At 51.5% G+C, this 6,267-nt stretch overlaps 1 long non-coding RNA gene across 1 annotated transcript; it reads right to left on the bottom strand.

Annotated features, from left to right (window-relative positions):
• Positions 1 to 592: 592 nt before the first annotated feature.
• LOC106727395 lies at positions 593 to 3,336 on the bottom strand. The gene is made up of 2 exons (XR_001363575.1): positions 3,247 to 3,336; positions 593 to 1,379 (listed from the first exon to the last, which is right to left on the bottom strand). It is a non-coding gene; the product is annotated as an uncharacterized LOC106727395 (long non-coding RNA).
• Between the last annotated feature and the right edge of the window lie 2,931 nt (positions 3,337 to 6,267).

The following is a 6,267-nucleotide window of genomic DNA, read 5'->3' as shown; positions in this document are numbered from 1 at the left end:
GTAATGAGCCCACTGGCCCGGCCTCAGCGGCTTCTCTGGAAGCCCAGGAATGCTTCCTGTTCCTGGCGTGGCATTTACGGAGGCCCAGCCTGGGGGTCCTTGTCAACAGAGACAGATGGGTTGGACCTGGAGGCCTGGGACTGACCTCAGGCTGTGGGGCAGTGAGTTGGGGTAGCCTTCGGGCTCCCGCCCCTCCCTCCTATCCCTGCCTCTGCCCTCCCTCTGCCGCAGGGCAGAGTGTGCTGGAATCCAGGTCTGTGGCCCCAGGCAGTCCCTGATGGGCAGTCCTCCTCCTGCGGGTCCGCGGCTCCTCCCTCTCTGGCCGCCCAGGTGCACAGACTGTCAGTGCTGGGCCCCGCGGCCCCAGGGCCAGGCCTGCGCCTGACGGGGTGCTCCTTGGAGGAGGTAGAGGAGACGGACGAGGGGCACCAGGAAAAAGGGACAAACCAGGAGGAGGTGGCGCCTGGGCACAGCGACTGCAGCTTGGAGAGGTGTGTGTGGGGGGCTGTCAATCATCTATCTTGCCATGGTTGCTTTGTCACAGAGCAAACAGAACTCCCACTAGAAGTTAAGGTTCTTTTTTTTTTTTCACACAAAGGCAATTTATTCACAGAAAACAATAATTTGAGGAGTCTTGTTCCAAGAGGGCGACCACAGCGACCCCCGTCCTGTGGGTGCTGTCGGGGGGGGGGGGGGGATGGGGTGACATCCTCAGTCTGTAAGATCTTCATTCCTGAGCCCGGGCTCCGTTTGTTCCCGTGGCCGGGGCTGACGTGGAGGGCGGCGGTGCCCAGCTCACACCTCCGGGCCACCTCCTGGCCACCGACATGGCAGTATATGGAGGACTCACCCCGCTCAGCCCCTGCCTTCACCCCACCAGGCACACGCAGATGGTTTCCTGGCCAGAAAGATCGCTGGCATGGACAGAAGTGTCACTGAAGGACAAAGAAGTGGCAGATATGCACACATTTCTCCTCGGCCACTGAGGTCCGAGCTTCCTTCCTGCCTTCCCCTGGGGAGGTGCCATTTCCGTGCGTCCTCTCCAGACGTCACCACCAGAGAGAAGTGCCAGCTTCTTGAAGGCCGGGCCTTTGTTCACTATTGCATCCATGTACCTGGGTGCCCGGCACATAGTAGGTGCTCAATTACTATTTGTTAAATGAGTGACAGATTCTCACTGGTAGGGTTTCATGGACTTCTATCATGTTCTGACGGTTACAAGTTTCCCCTGCTCCCTTCCCAGCCCCCCCCCCCCCATAGCCCATATGCCCACAGGGCTGTGTGGGGTGGGCCTGGTGGGCCTGGGTCCCAGGGTTGATTCTGCTCCTCTCGAGGGTTGTGGTCAGGCAAGTCTCAGCCCCGGGTCTCGGTTTTTCCATCTGTAAAATGAGGAGAAAGGGTTAGGTTAATGTAATGGTTTGCAAAGATTTTTCCTCTTCCCTCCACTCACGCAGTGCAACACTTTCTTCAAAAGAAATCTTAAGAAAAAGCTCAAAATAGCTGATACTAGAGGGTCTCTAAAGGGAAGGGAGAGGGGGCTGGAGTCCAGTCCACTCCCTCCCCCATTCTCCTCCTCACAGGTTCCCAGTGTCCCCAGCGTCCCCAGCGTCCCCAGCAGGTATCCAGTAAGCCTGTTGATCCCCAGAGGGGGGGTGGGGGCTGCTCTCTCAGAATGTTCAGATCCCCAGGACGGGAGGGAAGGACGAAAGGACGGAGCAGCAGAGGGGGTGCCCAGTGTGGATTCCATCGGAACTCAGGCCACGGGGAGGTGGGAGTGAGGGGCTCCAGTGATTTAAACTTGGGGCTGAATGTGAGTGTCCAACGTGGGAGATGGGGGCTCCTCCAGCACCAAGCCCAGCCCCAGCTCAGGAAACCCTGGAACGACCAATTGGAGTCAAAGTTATGTGCCCCAAGGCCGATGAGACTCTTGGGGAGGGCGCTCTGAGAACATGGGGGAGGTGAGCCCCCTCCCCACCCCCGGGCCTCCAGCGCGACCCGCAGCAGATCATCACACAGGCGCCACTGCCCTCTTGTGGTCACACCACAGCGGCGCGCAAGTTCTGTCCCTGGGGTGCTCAGTGATGGGGGATGAAGACCTCCGGAAGCCAGATTCCCTCCGCTGGGGTCAGGACTGGGGAGCTCGGGGTGTCTCTGCCCCCGGCTCCCCTTTCTCCCCGAGGTGGAGCCTTCCAGAACAGGAAAGCAAAGCCATAGAGTGAAGCGGGCCCTGCTCCAGGCTGGAGTCTAGAGACCAGGGGTTTGCATGCTGCTACCCCCAAACACGCTGTGTGTCCTGGGTAAGTCAGCTAACCTCTGAGCCTCCAGATCCTCGTTTCTAACGTGAGACTGACACTGTCCTGCTGGCCCCAGGCGCTGTTGGGAGGACTGGCGAACGCCCTTTGCACAAGGCCCTGGGCAGGCACAGAGGGTCAGACAGGAGCGTCACTGCCAAGGGGGGAGCAGAGAGGGCCACGGGTGGAGAAACCAGCCTGGAGAAATCCGTGCTGGGAGTTTGAGAAGACAGTCGTGAAAAGGAATGTGGGGAGGAGGAATTCACCAGGGGGGACCCCCCACCAGAGACAGTTCCCCAGGCCTCCTCCCCGCTTGCCTTTAATTAACTCGACAGTGTGCATGCTTCTCATACCCTGGAATTCCTGCCAGGAGCTGCCCTGACCCTCCCCCCTCCCTGCTGAGCCTGCAGCTGCCCCCAGGACAGTGACATCAGAGCCCTCATATTTGCTAACACTGACGCACAGGGATCCCTGTGCTGAGTGTCCCAGCCCCGAGGCACACAGAACAGCGTCAGCTTCCAGTTCCCAGGAACGTGGTCCTCCTTCTGTCCGAGACTCACTTTTCACATCCAAGCTTCCGGCAGCAACCTCGCAGCATCAGACTTCTCCCAGCATGTGTCACCCTCTCCCAGCCTCTGCCCTGTAGCCAGTTCAAAGCCCCCCTCCCCTGCCCCCCTCCCCCGAGTCTTTAGGTGTCCAGAGCTGGGAAAGAGGCCTGGAACGGACTCTCCCTCACAGCCCTCAGTTGGAACCAACCCTGCTGACACTGTGATCTTGGCCTTCCAGCCCTCAGAGCCCTGAGACAACACATGGCTGGTGTTTTAAGCCGCACGGTCCGTGGTTACTGTCACAGCAGCCCTGGGAGACTGACACACAGCTTCCTCCTCTCCTCCTCCCCCCCTGGCCCAAGCGCTGACCCACCCTCTCGCTCAGCCTCCCCGCGGGCCCCACTCACTCCTGTGATGCCCATCCTTGCACCCTGCGGGGAGCCCTCATGGTTCCTTCCACATGTCGGGGGGCCCCATTGCTCTCTGGGCAGTAATTGTCCTGGCTCACGTCCTGCCCTTATCACGTGCCAGGCTCAGCTTTCGTTTACTTCCTTCTGCCATTGAATCCCCGCAGGAAATAAGTGTCGACATTTTCCCAGCCTCCCAGAGGACGCTGGGATTCAGAGGCTACGTAACGTGCAGAGGGACACAGCTGGAATTCGCCCGGGTTTGTCTTAGGTCAGTGATGGCGAACCTTTTGAGCTCGGCGTGTCAGCATTTTGAAAAACCCTAACTTAACTCTGGTGCCGTGTCACATATAGAAATGTTTTGATCTTTGCAACCATAGTAAAACAAAGACTTATATTTTTGATATTTATTTTATATATTTAAATGCCATTTAACAAAGAAAAACCAACCAAAAAAATGAGGATTTATATTTTTGATATTTATTTGATATATTTAAATGCCATTTAACAAAGAAAAATCAACCAAAAAAATGAGTTCGCGTGTCACCTCTGACACGCGTGTCATAGGTTCGCCATCGCTGTCTTAGCTGAATGTCTGTGTTCATAACCACCGCGCACTCCGGCCTTCCACACACGGTCCTGCCTCTCAGAGTCACCATCTCCAGCGGCCTGCTGCACGTTGCACCTGGACAGCCTGAGGTCCCCGCAGGTTCACGGTGTCTAACACTAGCGTGGTGGTCCCTCAGCTCCGCCCCAGCAGCTCCTCCAGCACTTCCCGCGATGGCCTGAATCGCCGGGCCAGAGACCTGGCCGCCCCTCAGCCTTGCTTCACGCCTCTCGGGGGTCAGCAGAGGCCGGGCCACTTCTCTTTGAGGTCCCAGACTGTTTTTTTGTTTGCTTTTTAATTTTAAAATGTTATTTATTGATTGATTTCTTAAAAAATTAAATACAGTGGTATTTATTTTTTTGCGGTTCAGTTTCATGGACTTCAGTAAATGCCTGGCTTTTTATAAGGTCGCCACAAACAGGATACAGAACACTTTCAACAATGCCAACCTCTGGAAACGCTGATCTGTTGGCTGTTCTGTGTTAGTTTCCTGTGGCTGCAACAAAGCACCACAAACTGGGTGGCTTAAAACAACAGAAGTTTATTCTCTCACAGTCTGGAGGCCAGGAGTCTAAAATGGGGACCCCTGGGCGGAAATCGAGGTGTTGGCAGGGCCACGGGCCTGCTCTCGGAGGCTCTGGGGAGCAAACATCCTTGTGTCATCTTCCCCTTACAGCATTTAGGGCCCACTTGGCTAACCCAGGATCATCGCCCACCTCAAGATCCTTACCATCAGCACCTCTGCAAAACCCTTTTGTGTGCGATGAGTTAGTGCTCAGAGGTTCCAGGGATTACAACATAAATACCTTTCATTGAGGAGGGGGCATAGCTTGGCCTACTGCATGCCCTGTCACCTTTCTCAGAAGGCCAGATGAAAGGAATCATATAGTCTTTTAAGACTGACTTCTCCCATTGGGCACCATGCCTTTGAGATCTATCCACGTTGTTATATGTGTCCATAGTTCGTTCTTGTCTATTGAGGAGTAGTTTTCACTGCATGAATGTGTCACAATTTGTTTGTCCACTTACAGTTGAAGAACATTTGGATTATTTCCACATTGGTGATTATGAATCTTGCTTCTATAAACATTTGTGGACAGGTTTTTTTTGTATGAACGTACGTTTTCATTTGTCTAGAGTAAAAATCCAGGTGCAGGAGGGCTAGGTGGTTGTAGTGAGTGTGTGTATAACTGTAAGAAGCTGACAAACCATTTTCCACAATCGCTAAACCATTTGGTATTCCCACCAGCAACACAGGAGAGCTCCAGTTGTTCCACATCATTGCCGGCACTTGATAGTATCTGTATATATATATTTTAAATTCTAACCATTCTAATAGGTATATAGTGATATGTCATTGTGGTTTTAAGTTTGTATTTCCTTATGACCAAGAACATTGAGCATCTTTTCATGTGTGTATTTGCCATCTGTTTTTCTTCTTTGGTGAAATCTGCTCAAACTTTTTGTCTGTTTTTTTTTTTTATGTTGTTTTCTTACTGTTGAGTTTTGAGGGTTCTTTCTGTAATAAATACAAGTCCTTTGTCAGATACACAATTGGCAAATAATTTCTCCCAACCTATGGCTTGAATTTTCATTCTCTTTGCCGTGTCCTTAGCAGAGCAAAAGCTTTAAATTTTGACGCATTAAGTTTATCTTCTTTTTCTTTTATGGATCATACTTTTGGCGACATATCTAAAACTGCTAAACTCAAGGTCACAAAGATTTTCTCTGATGTTTTCTCATAAGAGTTTCATTGCTTTACATTTTATATTTAGTTCAGCAATCCATTTTTGTTTAGCTTTTGTATATGGTGTAAGGTGCAGGTTGAGGGTCATTAAAAAGTATATATATATATATGGCTATCCAGTTGTCCTAGCACCATTTGCTGAAAACATCCCACTAAATTTCATTTACACCTTTGTGAAAAAACCAGATGATCATATTTGTGTGTGTCTGTTTCTGGACTTTCTATGTTGCTCCATTGAGTTATATGTCCATTCTTTCCCTAATACCACACTGTCTGTATTACTATAAGTTACAGTGTGTCTTAAAAATCAGGTAGAGCAAACCCTTCCATTTTAATATTCTACTTCAAAATTGTTTTGGTTCTTCAAGTTTCTTTATCTTTCCATCTACTTTTTGGAACGAGCTTCTTTGTATCGACAAAGGATCTTGTTTGTGTGTGTCTTTGTAATTGTGTATTTAAATTCACTTGGAGATAACATCAGAGTTTACATTTGAATATGAGTCTTGGCCCCAAGTCCAGCACTTCCTCTCCCTGTAGGCCCCAGGTCACTCTTTGGCCGCTCTGGGTGCAGGCACCAGGTTCTGCTCATTCATTCTTCCCTTAACTGGCTCACCTGAGTCCCCCCTTCATTATCCCCATCAGGGTGTTGGGTAAGAGGTTCAGCTCT

The sequence above is a fragment of the Myotis brandtii genome, unplaced genomic scaffold, assembly GCF_000412655.1.
Source record: "Myotis brandtii unplaced genomic scaffold, ASM41265v1 scaffold420, whole genome shotgun sequence".
In the NCBI taxonomy this organism is placed as follows: Eukaryota; Metazoa; Chordata; class Mammalia; order Chiroptera; family Vespertilionidae; genus Myotis; species Myotis brandtii.
Note: the sequence above shows the minus strand (reverse complement) of the source record. Positions and strands in the feature narration are given on the sequence as shown.